At 41.7% G+C, this 15,920-nt stretch overlaps 1 protein-coding gene across 1 annotated transcript in view; it reads left to right on the plus strand.

Annotated features, from left to right (window-relative positions):
* Positions 1-415: 415 nt before the first annotated feature.
* The window catches only part of SPTBN2 (spectrin beta, non-erythrocytic 2), a 421,076-nt gene continuing 405,571 nt past the window's right edge, over positions 416-15,920 (plus strand). Inside the window, exon 1 of the mRNA XM_063945149.1 lies at positions 416-609. The gene's annotated coding sequence lies outside the window, so the exon portion shown is untranslated. The remainder of the gene's footprint in view (positions 610-15,920) is intronic.

The raw sequence follows: 15,920 nt of genomic DNA on the forward strand, positions 1-15,920 counted from the left end.
AATGCGATATGCCTTTATAAAAGAAAAAACAATATGTGTCAGACCAGCACATATTTTATATATGTAGAGCAAATAATAATAATAATAATAATAATAATAATAATAATAATAATAATAGCAGCCAGTAGTGCTTCCAATAAAAAGGTGACAGACAAAATATATAGTAGCTGTGTGTTTATAAAAAATATGGTTATCTCAATTGTAAAGCTCCTCAGAATATGCTGGAGCTATATGAGCAAATGTTAGTAAATAAATAGCAAAGCATTTTCTCTTCAGTATCTAATTGTCTGCCTTATCTTCTCCCTCACTTTTTCTTCACATCTATTTATCTCTCCGTTTGTCTCTCCTCCCTCTCTCTCCTCCTTCATCCACACAGCAGCCCTGCCCCCTCCATCCTTTCTCTACAGAAGCTATGACATCTGATTCATTCAATCCCTCCCTCTCCCTTGCTCCATAAACAGCTCTGCCTGCACGTTTAAAATTCTATTCTTTTATTTTTGTATTATCTTGCAAATCCTGATGTTGCAGTCCAGTCCATGTAGGATGCATCGCCCTGCTTGCCTTCCCTCCTTTTTATAAGAACAGGCCCTTTCTTTCTACATGCTAAAGGTATGTTACATCCTATTATTCCAGCCATTCTTTGATTCAAATAAGAGCCATTGGCCTTGCTCACATATGTAGGGTTTGCATTATTCTGTATAACTAAGTGTTTGTCAGTTCTCCTGCCAGAATTCTCGTGCCTGCAGCCCTTGGTCCTAAATATACATAGATACAGGTTGATGTTATTGACAGCTAACATTACAAAGCAGAACTGCTTTTGTGTGAGTGTGTTCATTCATGTATTATTGATGTAAAAACAATAGGGTATATTCTGGATTAGATATTCGCCACATTGTATCCTCCTGCTCTCCTAGGCCTGTTTTGCTGTCAGACATACAGTTAATTACATTGCCCTAACCCATATACTGTACATTGATGCATCTTTTGTTGTTAGACTAATGTAGGGGAAATGCTTTAAAGTAGCCGCATCATTTTGATTTCACTATTAGTTCTAATTCACTAATTTAACAGGTAGAACTTTAAATCTGTATTTTACGTGACACATATTGGGCCATGTTTGCTTTTTGAATTTTAAATGTTTATTTTTTAATATGACCTAGTAACCAAAGCTTATACAGTTCCTATTTTATTGCCATTTTTATTATGTTAAATATCTTGAACTGATGCAAGCACTGTTTATATGTTGTGCGTGATTTGTAGATTTAAGTCACCTTTGGTTTCTTTTATGCTTGTAAGATAAATGACTAGATTACCTGCAAACTGTTTAATTTATTTGTTATTAAGTAATGTATCAATATCAGATGTTAAATAAGTGGAGTTAAAATAAACATATACCGTAACTTCATCAAGTTCTACCTTCGCTTAAAACACCAGTGGGCTCGTCTAGATGTTTGTTTACATTGTCTCATATGTATATACATGTGGAATATTGCATGGGCTTCTTTATCTAGGTGTAAATAATCTTTGTAAGGATTTACCATCTGTGCTGCAGACATGCATATGTAATGTAGTGAGAGTATAGACAAGTTGCGTGGCTGAGTGATGTGTGCTTCAACGTTATAACATTATGGAATAACTGATCTATGCAATATTAATCCAATTAATCTGTAGAAGGAGGGGAAGCCCAGATGGTCGGGGACCCCACAAGCATCACAAGGGTTTAAATTGTTGCATTTAATCTTATTTAGTTAATTCTGCCTTGGTGGTTTTACTCCTATAAATCCTTCAAAGATTTATTCATTCTTACTGTTAACAGAATTATCTGTAAAACCTAAATAAAGCGGATTTTAAGTTAATTTGACCTTTTTTGGTGATTCAGTTGACTGTGAAATAAGTCTTATCATCTCTTATTACATTTGAAATAAAAAGAGGAGCAGGAGCCCAGCCAATTCAGTAGTTACATGCTAGATATTGGAACCACTTTAAACATTTTAGAGCTTCAGATGTATTATATGATGGCAACTGGAATTCTACTAGGTCCCCTTCTTTCTCACAAGAGTGTGCTGGAGCCTTGAGGTAAGACCAGAAGAATGATGATAATGTGAATGACAATGCATTATGGGTGTCTTGGTTTCACTTTAGGGTGAAATGGGTGTTTTGAACAAAGACATGAAACTTGATTTGAATATCATGAGGAACACTGTAAGCTGACAGAATTAACTGGAGTATTTCTTAAGAAACATATGATCTATTTTTATCTTACATTTTAATTTTGATGGCAGAATGTTCAGCAGAATGTTTCTTTAAAACTGCATTGAGTTTCATGAACTAGATTTCTTGCGGTAATATTTCTGATGTCAATATTAAAATGACTTTACAGAATAGTGTACATCAACAAATATAAAGAATATGTATATTATATACACATAGCAGTTTACATATATGTTCCTAAAGGAACCTGGCATATTCCAGGTCAAATCAGTTTGCTGGCTGTTACACCCTGCACCTCGCTCTGTCTCACCCTGTCCCCGCTGTAGATACTTACAATTCCCAGCACATAGCAGTCCCCTGTCCAGGTATGTCCTGTCACTTTTTGGTGGGAGCTGTTGGAGGCGCGGCGCATATCTCAGCTACTCTGTGCATTCATGTAGGAGATGGGACAGACTTTACTAGATTATTTCATTATTTCTATAAAATTACTTTCTCGCCAGTGGAATTTATTAAAGTGTGTTCTTATAACCCCATAGAATAGGTAACTATGTCTTCTGCTTGAACTGCATCTCTCGATCATCCAATGTGCATCTCTAGCAGTTGTTTGCTGAGAAACTGGGCTAATGAGCAAATGAAATAGATAATCTTAAAATACTTTTGTTTGTGACAGAAATATTAGTAGGACTCTGTACTAAGAGTAAGACAGTTTAAATGACAGTTTTCCTGTTTTCATGATATTATCTATTTTATGTATATACCTCAGCCTTTGTGGACGATATTATTAGATATAGCTGGAAAACCACAATATATTACATAATAAACAGTTATAACTATCTACTTGAAATCTACAGTATCTCTCACATTTGCCCTGACTTTAGAAATAACAAAGTCACAGCTAAAACAGTATTTCACATGCTCTTCAATTAACCAGCTATTGTAACAACCGTCCATTAACCAGACTTGCTCCACCTCAGTCCACCTTGGATGTGCCTGACAAACTGATTTTCCTTGGTAATCGTTTTTTTTTACTAACACCTCCACTCCCTGCCAGTCACTGACCCACAAAGCTACAGTTCTTCTACAGGGTGATTCAAAAGTCACAGTAAACCCTTTTGTTTCTAAAAACTGTGCAGGAAATGGGAAAACTGAATACACCAGTAAGGTATGGGTGAGGTGGGCTATCTTTTAGGGTATGTACCGAACATGGGCGCCATCTTGAATCTAAGTCAGTTTTCACATTTTCTGCACAAGGGTGTACTGTAACTTTTGAATCACCCTCTATTATATCCAGTTACTATCCTACCTGTGCTCAACAGTCTGCCAATAAATTATGTTTGTTATCACAAAGTCTCTTTCCCGTCTCCAAGGCCTTTAGGTTAGTGGCATATTTCCATCACCTACCCAATACAATATATTTACTGTTCATTTACTACAGTCATGCTAGATCCACCTTCCTGTTTTACCTACTAACTAGTTTCTTCTTGTTATTGCAATTTCTTTCTTTTCTAAGACATTATCTGAGTGAATGGTTCATACAGCATTGTTTTATCATATTATATTTATTCCATAAAGAGTTATTTTTGAGTATGCGACATTGTGATCATGTTTCATCACATTTTTGGATGTGTCTTGTTCATTGGATTTTAAGCACATTACAAGCACTGAGAGCAATTGATTCACCTCCAACTGCCTCTTGAATGCAAGTTACATATTTTAGCTGACTACTTTCTGTCTACACATTTATGTTGCTCATTTGTGTTACTCAAATAGTAACTTTCCCTCAGGATGGACACTACTTCTTCTGACACTTTCATCCATTCCCAGACAACAGAGCAGGTACTTAGATGTACCAATACCATCAAGAATTGTACATTGTAGGGTGACATTCTCAATTAGGTACAACCCAGGAGGATTAAATAGCAGTTGACCAATTAAAATGAGAGTCAAACAATTTAGGTAGCAGTGAACATGACTGGAGTACTAATGATAGACATTAGTCTGCTGTAAAAGATTTTAACTTTACAACTTTCATATGATAAGAGCACCAGTCCATCAGTACAAATATATCAATCTTTGCAGAGCTTATGGTCCCCAGGGGGGCAGTGGAGATCACCAAAGAAGAAACACAGATGGCAAAATTGCTCACTAGGTCCAACAACTGAATTAAGATGTCATCAGAACCACAAACCTGTCCTTGGTGTCAGGGCCGTTTCTTGGGGCAGGCGAGCAGTGCAACCGCACTGGGCGCCCGCCGCGGCACTAACTGTGGCTCCCTGCTTCCCCCTCCTATTTCTCCCTGAGTAACCCGCTCGGGGGGCGGAGTTTCACGGAATGACGCAGTTGCGTCGTTACGTCCCGACGCAACCCCGTCACTCCGCAAAACTCCCCCCCCCCCCCGAGCGGAGTACAGAGGGGGATCCAAGTTAGGAAGAGGGAAAGGCCGGCGCGAGGAGCGACTGGTGAGGCGGGCCGAAGAGCGGTAATCGCCTCTGTAAGTATTCTCTCTCTCTCTCTCTCAATGTGTAAAATGGGGACACCTGCCGTAATGTGTGAAATGGGGACTCTTGCCTGCCGTAGTGTGGGGATTTAATGTATCAGGGGCATTGCGGTGTGTGGCATAATATGGTGCAGGGGGCATTACTGTGTGGGGCTTAATATGGTAGCGCGCGCACGTTTTTTTTTTAATCTAGGTGTGTGGGGGGGGGGCACATTTTTTTATGTCATGGGGGGGCGCATTTTTAAATCTCGCACTGGGAGCCAAATTGGCTAGAAACAGCCCTGCTTGGTGTGATGGCCCTCTTTGGCAGTACTCTGAAACTTGCCACTGCCTTCACAGAAATGTAACTGTAACATTTGTGAGAAGATGATTATGAGTGAGGTATGGCACAGAGCTGATGTAAAGTACTGCCATCTCTCACTTGTGTATGTATGCCACATTACTCTCTTTTCAATCGGAAGGAATGCTCTCCCTTTCCGGTTGGGCCTATACTACTGTAAATCAATATCAAACAGGATCCAGAAGTCTTTCTCTATAGAGGAGTTAAAGGCAGAATTTGCCCACTCATTTTACTTGTTTTGGTTAGTTACTGGTGTAGTTAGATGATTAAGGCCTTCCTTGATAATGTCAAGTCCAGGGTAGCTATTGGCTATTGCTCATTAGAATGTAGACTCAGAGAAACACAATTATTTTTACTGTTCTTTGGCTTGATTACTACACCCATCCAATCTCTTTGGCTCCTGTCCTCTTTTGGCTGCTTATACTTGTAATTTAATGTTCACATTAGCTTCCTCCTGCTCCGCCTTTCTGAGACCAGTTTACCTAACTACTGGGATGGGCACCTATGACACACTGATATGAGTTTAAGATCTACGCCTAGATTCTGCTTCCAGCAGCACATGCAGTTTGCCTCAGTCCTGTCTTTTTTCTGCTATTCTGGAATCAGAACTGTTAAGCAATTTGGGACCATACACCATCCCCTGGAGAAAAGTAGGTCAATCTCAAAGTCTAGATGCTTCATACCCACAACAGTGGGTCTAGCAAATTCAAGACAAGCCCAACAGTGAACATGCATCGTCAGGGGGCTACCTTAGTCATGGGAGCTCATCGCCTTGCCCTGTGCTGGCCAGCATGTTAAAAAAAAAGAGTTGTATTTTTGCGATTTTTCGCAAAACTGCAACTGAAGCTGAATTAGGCCCTACATTCAATAAAGGCAGTGAGGTGACATAGAATGGGAGTTGGGAACAGAGCATTGGGGTGCAAAATTTGGTGAGACCACGAGGTGTGCTAATCTTTAGTGCAAAGGGAGCTTTTAGGGCATGTTTAAAGGTGAAAGTCGGACTGGTTGATTGATTGATTGATTGATTGATTGAGCGCATACCAAGGATAGGACTAAGGTGGGAAAGGGGAAAGCGGCGATGCCTTTGCACTTCAAGAGTAGCTCCCGACCAGTGCAGCTTTAGCGTGCTGGCCGGGAGCTACTCATCGCTCTCCGGCCTGCAGCAGCTGCATGTGATGTCACGCAGCCGCTGCGGCCCACCCCCCGCTCGATCCAGCCACGCCTGCGTTGGCCGGATCGCGCCCACAAAACAGCGGCCAAATGCTGCCGTTCTGCCCCCCCCGCCCAGCGACCACCTCAGCCTGTCAATCAGGCAGAGGTGATCATAGCGGCCCGGCAGCCTTCAGCCGTCTGGCATGCGCCGGTGCACTGCGGCGCTGGCGCATGCGCAATTCTGACCCAATCACACCGCTGTGATAAACTGCAGCGTGCGATCGGGTCAGAATGACCCCCAATATCTCTTCCACCTCCTCTTAGGATGCCTGTCACATACAGCACTCACTGCCTGCATGACGTGTGTGTGGCAAAGGATTAATAACAACAAAACCACTCAGGTTGTCTAAAAATAAATATTCTTCTTCTTTAGATTTACTTCACTCTGCCACCACTTAGACTTGATTTCAAAGCTAACCCTATTAGATGTATTCAACTGGTGTCGGATCGTCTCCCTCTCCGACGGAGAGGATCCGACACTGCACTATTCAATTTGCGGGTGTTTCAACAGGTTTAGCCCGTTTTCGACAATGGCGATCCAACTTTTTTTAAAGTCGAATAGGCATTGTCGAAAATGGCCAAAAACCTGTCGAAAATGCCCGCAAATCCAACAAAATACGTGGATCCACGACTAATCCACCAATCCACGTTTTCCGACAAGTCGGAAAAACGGCACTTGACTTGAATAGGTCAAATCCAGATTCGACCTAAAAAAGGCAGAAACTGATGTTTTTCCAACAAGTCGAGAATTCCGACAGTAACTGAATACACCCCTATGGGGGAGTTATTAGAGTGAGGATTTTCCTGACCTTATAACCTATTACAATCAAAATTTAAAATGGTTATTGTAAACCAAGCAATTTCCTGTATTTACGTTCCTTGAATTAAAATAACCAAGATATCTAGCAAGTAAATCTGTTATGACCACAAAGACATAACATTATTAAGTGGAATTTAATATTACAAAACATTCCTTAAGTTATGCAAAAAAGAACAAGGCGGGTAATTCAGAGTTGATCGCAGCATCAAATTTGTTAGCAGTTGGGCAAAACCATGTGCACTGCAGGTGTGGCAGATATAACATGTGCAGAGAGAGTTAAATGTGGATGGGTTATTTTGTTTCTGTGCAGGGTAAATACTGGCTGCTTTATTTTTACACTGCAAGTTAGATTTCAGTTTGAACAAACCCCACCCAAATCTAACTCTCTCTGCACGTTATATCTGTCCCCCCTGCAGTGCTCATAGTTTTGCCCATTAGCTAACAAATTTTCTGCTGCAATCAACTCTGAATTACCCCCAATATTATGACATAGGGCCCGATTCAGATGTGATCACCATTGTGCAATTTCGCAGGGCGTTTGATTAACAATCGACTGTGCATGCGTACGGATCGTAATGCGCATATTCGAGGTCAAACTGCGAAAGAATCCAACATCATTTTTGATCGCTAGGCATACGCATGTTGATTGACAGAAAGAGGACGTTTGTGGGTTACAACTGGCCGTTTTCTTGGAGTGTCAGGAAAAAACGCAGGCATTCCCAAGTGTTTTCAGGGCGGGTGTGTGAAGTCAACTCCGGCCCCGGACAGCCTGTTGCTATCGTACTGTAGGAGCAGGTCCTGGGCTACGCACAGACTGCACAGGCTGCAAAAATCATTAGATGGTGAGTGAATTGTCAACTGATTTGCCGCTGACCAGCATACTCAGAGCTTTTTGCACGGCGTACGCAGACTTGCATGGGGCGAGTATTCACTCTATTAGGGCGATGACTATGTGATCGCAAACCTTTGCAAATTCGCAGAGGAGCGATCAGGTCTGAATCGGGCCCATAAAGTATTAAAATCCAAACAGTTTCTTTAATTGGCAATAATAAAAAGGAATAATCGAAAACTAATACCCATGTTTATTCAGGTAATCTACTGGTATGGGGACAGCAAGAACATCAAAAGCTCCTCCATCAGATTGGCCCCCCAAACATAAATATTATATTTAACATTATTTATGTAGCACCAGCATATTACATTATTATAATTTATTACCAGTTATTTATATAGTGCACACATATTCCGCAGTGCTTTACAGGGAATATTTGGCCATGCACATCTGTCTCTGTCCCAGTGAAGTTTACAATCTATATTCCCTACCACGTGTACACACAGACACATTCACACTACGGTTAATTTTGTTTGGAGCCAATTAGTCTACTAGTATATTTTTGGATTGTGGGAGGAAACTGGAGTACCTGGAGGAAACCAACACAAGTATGGGGAGAATATACAAACTCCACACAGTGGTGGGAATCTAACCCATGACCTTAGTGCTGTGAAACAGCAATGCTAACCATTACACCATCTGTACTGCCCCATACCTCCCAACTTCAGAAGTCAGTAATGCGGGACCTGGCACGCATGACCCCTGTTTTTGTAATTTTAGGGGTGTCAGCCCCCAGCTTACCTCCCTGCACTGTTAGATGTCATGCACACTGCATCTATTCAATGATTACCGGCTGCTTTGCAGACCAGAGATGATCACAGGATCTCCCAACCGGGTGGTCTTCAGGTTGCCGGCGGCTGAGCTCCCGGCGACCACCATACCGGTGCCGGAATCCCAACTGCCGGCATACTGATATCTTTTCTCCCTCTTGGGGGTCCAAGACCCCCCTGGAGGGAAAATAGATAGCGTGGCACACGTAGCACGCCACCATGTCCCGCAGCGTGGCGAGCGCAGCAAGCCCGCAAGGGGCTCATTTGCGCTCACCCAGCTGTTGGTATGCTGGCAGTCGGGATTCCGGCGCCGGTATGCTGGTCACCGGGACCCCGACCACCAGCAAACCATACTACACCCCTCCAAACCTGCCCCCTCCCCCCTGTCCGCATAGTGGGACTGTTCCACTTGAATCAGGACAGTTGGGAGGCATGACATTGTAATTTACTGCTGGGAACACAGTAATAAAACAAGACTGGATATTAACCGATGAAGAATTAAGATTTCTCTGCTCACAAGTTTACAATCTATTAAGAAAAAGAGATTTCATAAGTGAGATAAAGAGCTACATATTGCATGCTCGTCCAGCTATATTGCAAGTTTAAAAAGTGCTTATTGGACTATATAATCCAATTAAACAGCATTGTTGGCCAGGGATCAGATGATTGTTTGACTATAGAAAGATAACACATTTATATTTTGTATGAACTCCGTAGAAGTGTGTTAATTGGGGTTACAGATCAATAGATCTACAGTAAGAAGGTCTACAATCATTAGATTGACACCATATGGAAAAGGTCGACATAGTCATTGGTCGACCTATGAAAGGTCGACACAGGAAAAGGAAGACAGGTACAAAATGTCAACACATGAAAAAGTTGACATGGAAACTGGTTGACAGGTACAAAAGGTTGACACAACATTTTAGCATTTTTTTTGGTGTCATTTTCGCCGTCTGAGCACATGTATCCTAAATTAGTGCACCGCGTCCGCTCGCTTATCTCGCTTCACTCGCCATGCTTCAGGCAAGGTTACTATTCTCAATCGTAGTCCACGTGGATAGTAAAGTATGAAAAAGTTGAAAAAAGTGAATTTATTTAAAAAAACTCATGTCGACCATGTGTGTGTTGACTATTGGTATGTCGACCATTTGAACCTGTCGATAATTGTACCTGTCGACCATAAGCGCTGTCAACCTTTCATAGGTCAATCTAATGACCATGTTAACCTATTGACCATGTTGACTTAATACCTGTCAACCATATGGTGTCGACCTAGTGACTTTCAAACTAGATACTGTAGATCTTTTGACCACATACCGCTAATTGGATGATTCTAGAATGAGGATGTCAGGGAATGTTTGAAGGTTTGCAGGCTGGAGGAAAACACTTTCCATTGCTTTTTAATCACATTTCCCTCTGCCTACAGCCCCTCTTCATTCCCAGGTCTCAGCCTGACTGGGTTCCCGTTAGTTTTCTTTCAAACATTCCAAAAACCCAGGTTGATGCGCATTCACGTGCAAAAACCCGGGGTTTTGCTGCATGTGTAAAAGGGGTATTAAACTGCTCATAATTGAGCAGTGAGAATTCCATTCCTAACTGAACATAACTGAAACTATTCATTTTTCCACTTGTTACATTGGAAGTCTAGAATTAGAAATGTATCCACAATAAGATACAATCTTCAGCTATAGTGGAGCTGTTACCTGCATAATTAACAGTATAACTTTTTTAACCCCTGGATGCCTACATGGACTGAAGAGGACCAATCTTCACTGGAAATAGGTGAGTATTTTATTTTTTTATTTTTACAGGTATTCTACTGGACAAGGGGACATGAATGTGTGTGGGATGTAGGTAGGTATATGTAAGTGTGTAAATAATCTTATACTTTCAAGGTGTGTGTGTGTGTGTGTGTGTGTGTGTGTGTGTGTGTGTGTGTGTGTGTGTGTGTGTGTGTGTGTGTGTGTGTGTTTATTTCCATTACTGTGGAACTACAAGTACCAGCGGGCCCATTAATGCCTTGCATGCTGGTACTTGTGGTTCTCCAAGTACAAGCATGTGGAGGATTTCAAAAGGTATGTTTTTAAAAATAAAAAAGATTGAAAATAAAAAGGAGATACTGAAGTACATGTACCAGGGCAAGTTTGTACTTGTGGTTCTCCAAGTTCCAACTTGCCTTGGCAGCCCAACCATGCTGCGATCCATAGTTCACTAAAAAAATAAGTAAATTTAATAAATGTATGGTGGTGAAAGAAAAGCCCAGTTTCACTGACACTGTCTGCCTACTTCGGTGACATCACAAGTTGGACAGAAGTTGACAGGTTGGTTGGTTTGATGAAAAGTTGGTTATATGTGTGGAGCACTGCTGAAAAGTTGGTTAGATGTGTGGAGCACTGATGAAAAGTTGGTTAGATGTGTGGAGCACTGTTCTTGTTGGACAGACAAGTTGGACAGTTGGAGGTTTGGAGAGTTGGAGAAAATTTGGTCCGAAGTTGGTTTGATGTATGGCTAGCTTAATGCTAGTCATACATCAAGAAGATATCGTTCCAACCAGCCAACTAGTTGGCTGGTTGGAACGATAATCTGGCAGTGTGTGGGAGCAAACGATTATCAGCCGTTTGCTCCCACATTCTAAAAAATGGCCAGTAACCATGCAAATTGCAATAAAAGATTTTTATCTTTCATCTCCATTTTATTGTAATTTTTTTTGCAAAAATGCAGAGGTAGAAGCTGTGGTTTATATTTCATATTGTGCTATTTTAATTATTCATTGTTAAAACAATGTTAGGGTCAATTAGACAGGGAAACACATTTTATACATTTGCTTTAACCACTTAACTGGCATAGTCAGATCACAGTCAGATTTTGACAAGGAGATCCGTTCTGCAGATGTGCATAATATAATATTTAAATATTTTAAAAAATACTTTTTAAACTATATTTAAAAAAACTATATAAAAAAATTAAGAACGGTTTTGAAGGGAACAATCATCAGTTAAGTGGTTAATTGCAGTTAAGTATACATTAGCGGCATGCGGTGAGGTGAGGCAGGTGAGGCAGAGCCTTTCCTGTCATGCTAACGTATAAACCAGAGGTTTGACTATAAAGTATATGAAATAAAGTATATGACTATAAAGTATATGAAAAATACAAAGAATATATTAAAAATATCTTCTTTGTATTATTCTAATCATTTTTATAGTCATGACTCTAGAGTAAAAAGTCTATTGACAGGTGAGGCGGTGCCTCACCTGCCTATCTTTTCCACACATCTCTGCTCAGAATTCACTGAATATCCAGCAGCACATACTGCTGCACCTGTGTATAATGCCCACATGCACCCTTTGACTCATATAGTGTGTGTAAATCTGGCTCTGGCACTAGCCAGTGACTCCTGAGCAAGTTACCTCACCGCACGGCCCTGGTATACATGAAATGCCTATTTAGTTATATGAGTATAACAATAGTCTTTTTCTATTCATACTTATACCTTAATATAGCAATTTGGTGACTCAAGTGCCCAGAACTGTAAGCAGTATATTAAAGGAGGCAAACTAAAGCTGAGTACACACCTCAATCATACTTGTCTACTTTTTATGGGGTAGCCCCACGCACCCCCGGAAGAGAAGGCAGGTCTCCCGCATCCTGCTCGCACCCTAGTGATGCGGGCAGGATGGAGAGATAATCTCCAGTATTCGCGGGTCCGTAGGATGGGGCAGGGGTTAAAATGATGCAAATCGCGTCATTTTATCCCCACTCCCTTCCCACGGACCGCGAATTGCTGCATTTTCCGATGTGGGGGCGGGGCTTGATGATGTCACAGCCCGGCCCCGCCCCCTGAAGCCATCCTGCAGCGTCTCCTCTATGGGCTTCTCCCGGAGAGGAGACATTCAAAGTAGGCAAGTATGACCTCAATGATGCGGCGACCCAACGATGCGCCAATGCAATGTATCAATGCATGCTTAATGTAACTACAGTGCATTATCCTTCGCAACATCCCATCTGATATGCAGCACATCAGATGGGAAGATGTGACCACACAATTTATCAAATGATGAATTGGGTGGAATTGTTACTTGGCAGTTTATTAAACTATATGACCTCTTTGAGAGAATGTTTTTGAAAGAAGAGGCCCCAGGGCACTGCATCAAAATGTAGGTACTGTAGAGTATGTAGTGGCAGGCAGGTAAAGCATTAATTGATTGAGTGATTGATTCATTGATTGATTCAAATTGATTAATTAATTAATTACAATTGATTAATTTAATTAATTTAAAAAAAAAAATACATTTAAAAGAAAATAACAACTATCTGTTCTGCAGCAACTACAAAGAGAAGAGATCATAAAAGAATATCATGTTAATAGCCAAGGATTCCTGACAAAATAAAAAAGAAGCCAAAAAATTGCAGAGCTGCAAACTCCAAACAGCCTACTTTACAATTACAAATAGTAGGAGACTGACCTGCTGGTCACTCTGAAACCACACCACCACCACCTCCACCTCCTTCCTAAGTGCTCAATACATGCCTGTAGTACATTTATGATGTACACCAGAAAGTCTGAGTATGAGGGATAATACCATGTTTTCCTCTTAAATCTAGTCCACAAGTGGTGCAAGATGGAATTGTCCTTGGGCCCTTCACCCACCCTTATGTTGGATATTAAAAGGACATGCACAGTTTAATAAAACAAGCACTTCAGCAGCAGGGACAGACACTTTTGTGGCTGAAGTGCTTGGTTTGTTTGGGCCCATAGAAAACTATTTTTTGGAAGGACTACCTCCGCTCATTAATGAGGTTTGATGATGAGGTTGTTGGTCGTGGAGGTTGCATGGGCTGGTTCAAACTGGACTGCTTGTTATTATTTTACAGGATTTTTTCAGGACTTTATAAATAACTTGCATGAACTCGCAGCAAATTACATATCAGTTAGGAGGTGGCTAAATGGTTAATGTCCCTACCTTACTTTGTCCTCACAAATGGTACAGATGCTTTCACAAATGTCAGAGTTTGGGTAAACATAATTCCACACAAGAACTGGCATTTTTGGTCTTATGCCCAGGCATCACGATGGCCTTCTTTTCATCAAGAGCAAGATCTGCTGCCACTGGTGGCTGACTTACTTTGACACAAACAACATCATCACCATCCTCATTATCATCAGATGACACAATACAGTATTATTCCACACTGGTATCCCCAATTTCTGTGTCACCATCTTTACTTGTACTGCTCATCCCCACATTGTCAGAGGCAGTAGAGCCTTTCCTTGCCACTGCACGTGGTATAGAGCATGCTGGCAATTAAAAAAAAAATTGGCAGTAAACATTCTCTTTATTATTCGAGGTGATGTTTTCTTTAACATTGTGAAATATTTTGATTTCAGGCACCCTTTCTTAAACTTTGTGTCCCCTGCACCACTTTAGTAGATGCTAAGGTACTATCTTGACTGGCAGTAGCCACAGCACTAGTACTGGGTTGCTACTCCTGCTCCTTTATCGACTGATCCATATCCAAATTTTTCTTACACACTACGACTCACAGCACTTTTAGTAATGGTGGCAAACTAGCACTTAATGACTGTTTTTATTATTTTACAACACAATGCCTGATTCTGAACAACACACACGTTTTATTTTTTATTTAATTTTTTTAACACACTGCTGCAACTCACTGCTCTTGTAATAATGGTGGCGCACTTGCATCTAATGAACGTTAGTACTGTACAACACAATGCCTGAACCTGAACACACACAAGTTTTTTTTGTTTTGTTTTATGCACTGCTGCAAATCACTGTCCTTATTCTAATGGCGGTGCACTGGCACCTAGTGAACATTATTATTATTATTATTATGTTGTTGTTGTTGTTGTTGTTGTTGTTGTTGTTGTTGTTAAACACAATGCCTGAACCTGAACAGCACACGTTTGTTTGTTTGTTTGTTTGTTTGTTTGTTTTTTTGTTTTATTTTTTACACACTGCTGTAACTCACAGCGCTATTTATTATGGCACATTGGCACCTAATGAACATTATTTCTCTAACATCCTAGAGGATGCTGGGGACTCCGTAAGGACCATGGGGATAGACGAGCTCCGCAGGAGACATGGGCACTTTAAGAAAGACTTTAGGTCTGGATGTGCACTGGCTCCTCCCTCTATGCCCCTCCTCCAGACCTCAGTTTGATACGGTGCCCAGAGGAGATGGGTGCACTTCAGGGAGCTCTCCTGAGCTTCCTGACAGAAAGTATATTTGTTAGGTTTTTTATTTTCAGGGAGCCTGCTGGTAACAGACTCCCTGCATCGAGGGACTGAGGGGAGAGAAGCAGACCTACTTCTGTGAGTTTCAAGGCTCTGCTTCTTAGGCTACTGGACACCATTAGCTCCAGTGGGATTGGTACGCAGGTCTCACCCTCGCCGTCCATCCCAGAGCCGCGCCGCCGTCCCCCTCGCAGAGCCGGAAGATAGAAGCCGGGTGAGTATGAGAAGAAAAGAAGACTTCAGAGGCGGCAGAAGACTTCATGATCTTCACTGAGGTAACGCACAGCACTGCAGCTGTGCGCCATTGCTCCCATATACCTCACACGCGGCAGTCACTGTAAGGGTGCAGGGTGCAGGGGGGGCGCCCTGGGCAGCATATAGACCTCTTTTGGCAAAAATAAGTATACGTACAGCTGGGCACTGTACATATATAAGAGCCCCCGCCAAGTTTTGAAATCAAGGGGGCGGGGATTCTCCCTCAGCACTCACCAGCGCCATTTTTTCTCCACAGCACCGCTGAGAGGAAGCTCCACAGACTCTCCACTGCTTATACCACGGTAGACAGAGGGTTTTAAAGAGGAGGGGGCGCACAAATTTGGTGCATATTGTATATGTAAACAGCGCTATCTGGGTAAACATAATATTATTTGTGTTTTTGTCCTGGATAATACAGCGCTGGGGTGTGTGCTGGCATACTCTCTCTCTGTCTCTCCAAAGGGCCTGGTGGGGAAACTGTCTTCAGATAAGAGGTTCCCTGTGTGTGTGTTGTGTCGGTACGCGTGTGTCGACATGTCTGAGGTAGAAGGCTCACCTAGAGAGGAGGGGGAGCGTATGAATGTGAGGTCTCCGTCGGCGGTGCCGACACCTGACTGGGTGGATATGTGGAATGTTTTAAGTGCTAGTGTGAACTTATTGCAC

This window comes from Pseudophryne corroboree, chromosome 11, assembly GCF_028390025.1.
Source record: "Pseudophryne corroboree isolate aPseCor3 chromosome 11, aPseCor3.hap2, whole genome shotgun sequence".
Taxonomy (NCBI): Eukaryota; Metazoa; Chordata; class Amphibia; order Anura; family Myobatrachidae; genus Pseudophryne; species Pseudophryne corroboree.